Here is an 8692-nt window from a genome sequence, read left to right as displayed (position 1 = left end):
CTTATATTCTATGCCTCAGCTGATAAAGCAAAGTATCCCATATGCCTTCTTAACCACCTTATCTACCTGTCCTGCTACCTTCAGGGATCTGTTCCTCTTTTCCTCTACACTTCTCAGTATCCTACCATTTATTGTGTATTCCCTTGCCTTGTTAGCCCTCCCCAAATGCATTACCTCACACTTCTACGGGTTGAATTCCATTTGCCACTTTTCTGCCCACCTGACCAGTCCATCGCTATCCTTCTACAGTCTACAGCTTTATTCTTCACTATCTTTTTTTTAATATATTTTATTCGTTGCCAATCTTTCCAATTCTTTGTCAGATCATAAACACCAAAGGTCACCTTGCGTCCAAACAAAGATCACTCTGCGCCAATGATTTTGCTCTTAGCCAAAAGGCCTAGAGCCAAAGCTGCACCGTTCCTGGAAGTACTGCAATACCAGGTTCGTGCATGGAGGTGGACGGGGCAAGCCCCCCACCCACCTCCTATTTCCAAAAAGCATAGGAGAACCACCTTCCTGATCCAGGGAGAACCACTTTCTGGTCATGGTTACTCCCCTGTCAGGTCAGTTACGCATGATCTTAGCCAAAAGGCCGAGAAGCGATCTTCACTATCAACCACACAGCCAATTTTTATATTATCTGTAAACATCATCCTTTATAAATCTTCTTTGCACCCAGTGCCTCTATATCCTTTTTATAATATGGCGACCAGAACTGTATGCAGTACTTTAAGTGTGGTCTAACCAAGGTTCAATACAGGTTTAGCATAACTTTCCTACTTTTCAATTCTACCTCTAGAAATAAACCCTAGTGCTTAGTTTGCTTTTTTATGGCCTTGCTAACCTGTTTTGCAACTTTGAATGATTTGTGTATTTGTACTCCAAAATCCCTTTGTTCCTCTTCCCCCACCTAGACTCACACCCTCGCACACCTTTGATATAATTGGGTCACGTTTGATTGCTCTACCAATCTCTTCAGCTGCTGTGACTGGCAGTTCATCAATGTATGAAAAATTGAACACTTCATCTATCTTAGAGATAATGTTCTCAGTTTCTATCTTTTGAGTTCTTGCTCAAGTTTTTCCTTGAGTGCGTATGGTACAGGACGTGGCTTGCAGTAAACTGGTCTTACATCCTTCTGCACTCTGACACTCGGCTTAAAGTCTCAGATCGGACTGCCTGTTTTGCAGAACACCTTCAATGTGCTGTTACCTTGGCCAGTTGCTGATGCCTTGGAGCCCAACTGCCTTTTACTTTTAACCTGCAGGCAATTCACCTCAGTTGTCTGATGACTGGAAATGGCAGGAAATTCTCGGGAGTATTGGTCGGCTATATCCATCGACAGAGCTGTATGACAAGCTAAATCAAAAGTCTAGTTCGGGCTTGTCTACAACTTCCTCCTGATTGCTTCATTTTTCATCCCACAAACAAAGTGGTCACACAATGCTCGGTCCTGAAAGTTTCCGAAATGACAGTGAATGGCTACAATGTACTCCCTGATATTCTCATCATTTAACCGATCTCGTGTTCCAAAACAATAACTTTCAACAATTTCCAGGGGCTCAGGACTGTAATTCTGTTGGTTAGAATCTCCGTCAGTGGCATAGCGTGTCCTTCGGCTTGACCGGAACAAGCACATTTTTCAGGGTTTCATACACCTCGGTGCCTGCTTCAGTCAAGAAAATAATCCGATTTCTTTCTAACACCACCTGGTTATGGTTTTCATCATCGGCAACTTTGATGATACTATTCGCGGTGAAAATAATTTCTAGTCTCTCAGTCGCGATGGAACTCACCCAAGTGCCCTATTATTCCCATAGGCGTGGCCATATGGACTCTGATAGTTTAGCCAAGTGTGCCTGTAATTTACCTTGGATTTTTTTTTAGCTGTTCTGCAAAACAAAGAACCTCTCAAAGTCTCTCTGTTGGTTGGCAAGCTGATCAACCAACAAAAATATCAGCTAGGAAATCCAATTATCCCATCCGCATCGCCAATGTAATATATTCTTATGGCATCACTAAGAAAAACTCTACACTCAGAAACTGAGTTCTTAACTCAGAAACTGTCATCTTGTGATTTTGCCACATGATCTTTTATTATTTACATCAGTAGTTACAGTACATCAGTAGTGCACTAGGTGGAGCAGTAGTCCATTAGGGGGAGTGTTGGAGAGCGTTTCCATAGAGCAAAGGCACCTGTGGCATAATGTTAGAATTAAATACGTGTGTATAAAATGGTGGCAGAAGATGTATGAAGATGGCTGCCAGTGATTCAGCAAAGCACCAAGGGAATGCAGCTCGCAGAAAGGGACCGCATTCCTAGTTACTGATAATTGCCGTTTCTCACACAGGAATACTCAGAAAGGATGATCTCAGCAGATGTCTCTATCACAGGCTTCCAGGCCCCAGACAAGATGTCCCTGTAGAATGAGAGAACAATAGTACTCCTGTAACAGGATTAAGATAAGGAAACTACTCAAAGACAGCACCCAAGGACAGTAAGATAAGGAGGCAGTGCCTGGACAATGTCACAAGACCATGAGTAACCCTTAGCAACACATGAGGCGATCACGCAGCCACCTAATGTTAAGAGACCAATTCTATTGGTCTAATTGAATCTATATGTAATCTATAATCAATATGATTGGATAGTGTCCAGCCGAAATGGGCTGATGTAACTGTAGTAAACTGTTGTAAAACATATAAAAATCCATGAAACCCTTTGTTCAGCGGAGAGAGGTGTCTGGATGAACCAGTGGCTTCATCTCCCCGCCGGCGTAATAAACCGTTTTGGCATATGGAGCCAACCCAGAGCGACGAGTGATTCTTGGAGGGAACATTCGTGCTAACAATGGTGTAGTCGGCAGGATATTGCGGAGGCCGTTGGGACACCCCTGGAGAATCCGGGTGAGTATAAGTCTGAGTAAAAAAAAAAGAAATATAGCGGGGTGCTGGAGGTGAACGCACAGGTTGATCGACACAGATGGATGGTCCAGTATCTTACACACCTAGCCTGAGCCTGAATTAAGAGGACTTAATCCCACGTGACAGCCAGGATCAAGTAGGCGTAGAGAACCCCCCTGAGACCATAGGATCGTGATAACACTAGAGTACATATCAGGGATCCCAGCGCGGTGCCCCGGGCAATGAGGACCGGGACGAGCCGCTTGACCCCCGCAAGTAAAAATGACATACATCTCCCTATCTCCCGGAGATACAATGCAGCTGCTAGACAAATTACCCGTCCTGGGTACCCCGGAGTAGCAATGCAGTTTTCTGGCAAAAAATTAAGGAAATGCGCATTTGCCACCAACTCCACAGCCGGAACATAGCGGGATTAGTTAGAACCAAGATTCCCGAAAACTGCTGGGCACGGTTACCCGCAGCTTATAGGGATGGGGTTTGGTGTGAGGACCTGTCCACTGATCAGGAAACAGACATAGCAGCATTTAAAATAGAAGTTACAACAGCTTTAGGACAGGTCCCCGTGAATTCGACAGTAGGAGTAACCCAAAAGGAAGGCGAAGGAGCACAGGAATATAGAACGAGAAAATTTGAAGCCTTCTTAGCACATAGTGGAGTACCAAATGTAGACAGGCAGATCACAGCCTTCGTACAGCTGTATAAAGACGGGTTAAGCCCCGCACATCAAATCATACTGAAAACAGGGCTAGTGGCATTTAATAATTATGACAATCTGGAAAACTGGGCCACTGCGGTAGATAATCAGCAGAAATCTAAAGTTGCAGCCAACACTACAGAAACCTATGCAGCAGCTGCCACAAAAAAAACCGGGACACCACCGTGCGGAGTGCCGTGTAGAACTTGAAGCCCCACCGCCAGAGTTTCGCAAAAAGTGTCAGAACTGTAGTAAAGTGGGACATGAGATGAAGGATTGTTGGGCGGAGGGAGGCGGATGGGAAGGACAGGGACCCCGCCCGGTACGAAACAGGGAACTGACGAGAAAATGGTAGACACTAGTAAACTGGGGAACCAGCAGCTGTTGGACATTATACAGCAGCTAACCCGGCAACAGACACGGCCTCAATGAATCGCCTCGGCTGCCGGCCAGGGACTCGACCCTCGTATGTGGGTCAACGCATCGTTAGGGGGCCGGCGGTGTGACATGTTAATAGATATGGGTGCATCGGTGTCCCCGACCAACCTTGACCTGCCCACAACCCGACGATCAATTATTGTACAGGGAGTGGGAGAGAACCAAACCGTTGCATACCAGAGTGAATACCAATCACTAGAAGTAGGCAGCATTATGTTACCGGTACAATTTTGGGTATGTCCAAACCCGGAGGGTACCATATTAGGAATAGATTTGTTGAATGACTTAGGCACGATAGTAGACGCTCGAAATAAACAAGTAATTTGGATGGCGAAAAAAGGACGTAAAGACAAAATCACCGGAAAATGGGTCCCGGTGAAGAATGTAGCCGCCGTGGGTAATGCGGCCAAGTTAATTAGGGATTGGACTAAAGATGGGATGTTAGGATCAATATGTCAAGCTCTGCCTGATATCTGGGCGAAAGACAAACAGGACTGTGGACTTATTAATATATTACCAGAAAAGATCATGGGGCCAACTCACCCTCCCCACAAGCAGTACCCGATTAAACCTGAAGCCATACGGGCCACTGAGTTTATCATAAGAGACCTGGTAGAACAAGGTATATTAAGACAAACAGTATTGGTCACAAACTCCCCAATGTGGCCGGTGAAAAAGCCCGATGATAGCTACTGATTAACCATAGATTATACTGCCCTGAATAAAGTAACCCCAAACGAACACCCAATCATAGCCAGTCCGGCCATGATCTTTAACGGCCTGAGTCCAGAACACAATGTCTTCACCGTCCTGGACATTGCTAATGGATTCTGGTCGATCCCATTGGATCCCGAGTCCCAGGAAAAGTTCGCTTTCACTTCCCAGGGCAAGCAGTATATGTGAACTCGACTCCCTCAGGGGTTCCACAACAGCCCAAACATTTTCCATCGAATGCGATCTAACACCGTACAACAGTACAATCTTACAATACGTGGACGACATTCTCATAGCTTCGTCAAATGACCGAGAGCATCTGGGCGCCCTAACAGCGGGATTGAGAACGTTAGGGAAGGCAGGATTTAAGATAAATCCGAGGAAAGCACAAATTGGACAGATTAGAGTATGATACTTGGGGCACGACATTAGTCAAGGAACCAAGACTCTCCCGACAGATCGGAAAATGGCGATTGCCGACATGCCTCGACCCACCATGGTGCGGGGCGTACGGCGGGTAATGAGGCTGTTCAACTACTGTAGGAATTTCATTTCCCAGTTCGCAATGATTGCAGAGCCCATTCAGCGTCTAGTCAAGGGCGGAAAACCCGGAACAGATCAAGTAGAGTGGGGAGTGGAACAGGAGAAAGCCTATGAACGGTTAAAGGCTGGGCTGCTGTCAGCCCCTGCTCTAAAGTTACCAGACATATCCAAACCATTCTACGTGTATTACAACCTGGAGGGGGGCTTTTACAGCGCAGTAGTGACCCAAGAAAAGGGGGGTGCAATGAGACCCGTAGCGTATTGTTCCACACAGGAGTCCCCGGTAGTAAAGGGGCACCATCGATGCGTAGCGGCCCTCGACTGTGCAGCCTGGGCTGTGAGAGTATGTGAGCCTGTGACAATGTCCGGACAGTTGGTTATACACACTAAGCACACTATAGTGGAATTGTAGAACACAGGAAGGTTAAAAACGGTGTCAGATGCCCGACGGGCGACGTGGGAAGCGGTATTGATACCCAAAGATCAGTCAGTGCGGATAATAAGGGACGTAGGGTTTAACCCAGCTGAAGGAATGGTGACCGAAGGCGAGCCCCACCAGTGTCAGATAGAGATAGATCAGGGAGAGGAGGGAGAAATAGCCGATGACCCCCTGACCAACCCCAACCTGACCCTTTACGTTGACGGATCCCGTCGGTACATCCATGGACAGTTTCGGACTGGATGGGCCATGGTAGACCAAGACGGGACCACACTCCTGCGAGGAGGTTTGGAAGGGACAGTATCGGCTCAGGTAGCCGAACTGGTGGCGCTAATAGAAGCCTTGAAACTAGAAGAGGAAAAGCGCATGAATATCTTTATGGATAGCCGATACGCGTTTGGGGTGGCTCACGACTATATGACAGCCTGGAATAGATGGGGATATATAACATTGGGAGGGGGACATATTAAACACGAGAATGTAGTCTGAAAACTAGTAAAAGCCTTCAAGTATCCTCTCGCAGCAGCCGTAATAAAAATTAAGGCTCACCAGAAGATCGAAAGCAAAGAGCAATGGGGAAACATGTTAGCAGACCAAGCAACCCGAAGCGCTGCGGAAGAGGCTGAGCCTCATACTATCCCAGTAGCCGCAATAGGGCCGGAGGAACTAAATATTCAGAAGATACAGGAGGAAAGTAGCCCGGAAGAACAGTCCGAGTGGGGACAAAAAGGGGCGGTAAAGGGGGGAGACGGTGTATGGAGAAAGGGAAGACAAGTAGTGGCCCCATCATCTATCCAGGCGGAGCTACTCAAATTACATCATGAACTGGACCATGCCGGGAGGGATGGGACATTAAGTCTCTAATGTCCTTACTCGATGGCACAAAACCCACACGAGGCACATTCTATGGACAAGGTCACTCTATGACCTGAACCTTTATTCACAGGACCCAGAAGTGATGACCCTGTGTGGGACCTCCCTTTATATACCTGTATAACCAGGTAAGGAGTGTCTCCCACAAGTTCACCTGCTGTGGTCAAGGTGTGCATTGCTTAAGTATATACAGTATTGCAGTGGTGTTACATAGAGGTTACATACATGACATCACCTCCCCGCCAAAGTCTTATTGGGATCATAGGTTAAGTCTTTCAGGTGGTCTACACTCCCTTGTGGAACGCCGCAGTTGGGGCTCTGGTTGTTGAGCCTTGGCATGAGTGTCTGTCACCTATGGTGATTCCGACCTGTCCAGGCTGACCGCCGGGACTGTGCATGCTGCTGAATGTTCTTGTTGATCGTTCACTGGCGGTGGTGTGAGCACCATCTCATGATCTTCCTCGGGTTCCTCAGTATCCATGCTGAACCTTTTTTTTACTTGGTCCAGATGCTTACGGCATATCTGCCCATTGTTAAGTTTAACCACTATGACCCTGTTCTCCTCTTTGTCTATTACAGTACCCTCAAGCCATTTGGGCCCCACGGCGTGATTGAGGACAAATACGGGGTCATTTATTTCTCTGCATCTCCCCCTTGAATTTCGGTCATGGTACTCGTTTTGTGACTTGCGCTTGCCCTCAACTATATCGGTCAGGACTGGGTGAATGAGGGACAACCGAGTTTTGAGTGTTCGTTTCATAAGTAGGTCAGCGGGCGGGACCCCCGTGAGCGAGTGAGGTCGGGATCTATAGGCCAGCAGGAGGCGCGATAGGCGGCATTGAAGGGAGGATCCTTGAATCCTGAGCATGCCTTGTTTAATGATTTGGACCGCACGTTCCGCCTGGCCATTGGAGCCAGGCTTGACCGGTGCTGTCCTGACATGATTGATGCCATTGCCCGACATGAACTCCCGGAATTCGTAGCTCGGGAAACATGGGCCATTATCGCTAACAAGGATGTCCGGCAAGCCGTGGGTTGTAAAGACCGCACGTCGACTCTCCACTGTGGTGGATGTCGTGCACGAATTCAAAATGATGCACTCGATCCATTTCGAGTACGCATCAACCACAATGAGAAACATTTTTCCCATGAACGGGCCCGCGTAATTTACATGAATACGTGACCATGGCCTGGTGGGCCAGGTCCATGGGCTGAGCGGGGCCCCCCTGGGGACATTAACCAGCTGGGCACACATCGTGCACCTGTGAACACAGTGTTCCAGGTCTGAATCAATTCCCAGCCACCAAACATGTGACCGGGCAATGGCTTTCATCATCACGATGTCTGGATGCTCGCTGTGGAGTTCCCTGATGAATGCCTCCCTGCCCCTCTGGGGCATGACTATCTGGCTGCCCCATAGTAGGCAGTCAGCTTGGATGGAGAGCTCATCCATCCGCCTGTGAAACGGTCTGAGCTCCTCAGGGCATGCTCCGTGTGCGGGCGCCCAATCCCCAGTCAGGACACATTTCTTAATCAGAGATAGGAGGGGATCTCTGTTTGTCCAGATTTTGATCTGGCGGGCTGTGATGGGGGAGCCTGCGCTGTCAAAGGCATCAACGGCCATGACCATCTCAGTGCTTTGTTCCGCTGCCCCCTCGGTGGTGACCAGTGGAAGCCTGCTGAGCGCATCAGCGCAATTTTCAGTGCCAGGCCAGTGCCGGATGGAGTAGTCATAAGCAGCCAGCGTGAGAGCCCATCGCTATATGCGAGCTGACGCGTTGGCATTGACAGCCTTCTGTCTGACAACAGGGATGTTAACGGCTTGTGGTCCGTTTCTAATTTGAACCTCCTGCTTAAAAAGGTACTGATGCATTTTTTTTACACCATAGGCACATGCGAGTGCCTCCTTCTCAACTATCCCATATCCCCGTTCTGCTTGAGAGAGCGACTTGGAAGCATAAGCCACAGGTTGTAGTTGGCCCTCAGCATTACTCTGCTACAACACGCACCCAACCCCATAGGACGATGCATCACATGTCTGAACCAATTTCTTACAGGGGTCG

The 8692-nt window shown here is 48.0% G+C and overlaps 1 non-coding gene across 1 annotated transcript; it reads right to left on the bottom strand.

Annotated features, from left to right (window-relative positions):
- Positions 1-407: 407 nt before the first annotated feature.
- Positions 408-607, bottom strand: LOC139263537 (U2 spliceosomal RNA). The gene has a single exon (XR_011593166.1). It is a non-coding gene; the product is annotated as a U2 spliceosomal RNA (small nuclear RNA).
- Positions 608-8692: the final 8085 nt, after the last annotated feature.

This window comes from Pristiophorus japonicus, chromosome 4 (genome assembly GCF_044704955.1).
Source record: "Pristiophorus japonicus isolate sPriJap1 chromosome 4, sPriJap1.hap1, whole genome shotgun sequence".
Classification (NCBI taxonomy): domain Eukaryota; kingdom Metazoa; phylum Chordata; class Chondrichthyes; family Pristiophoridae; genus Pristiophorus; species Pristiophorus japonicus.
This window is presented reverse-complemented; position numbering and strand designations above follow the sequence as displayed.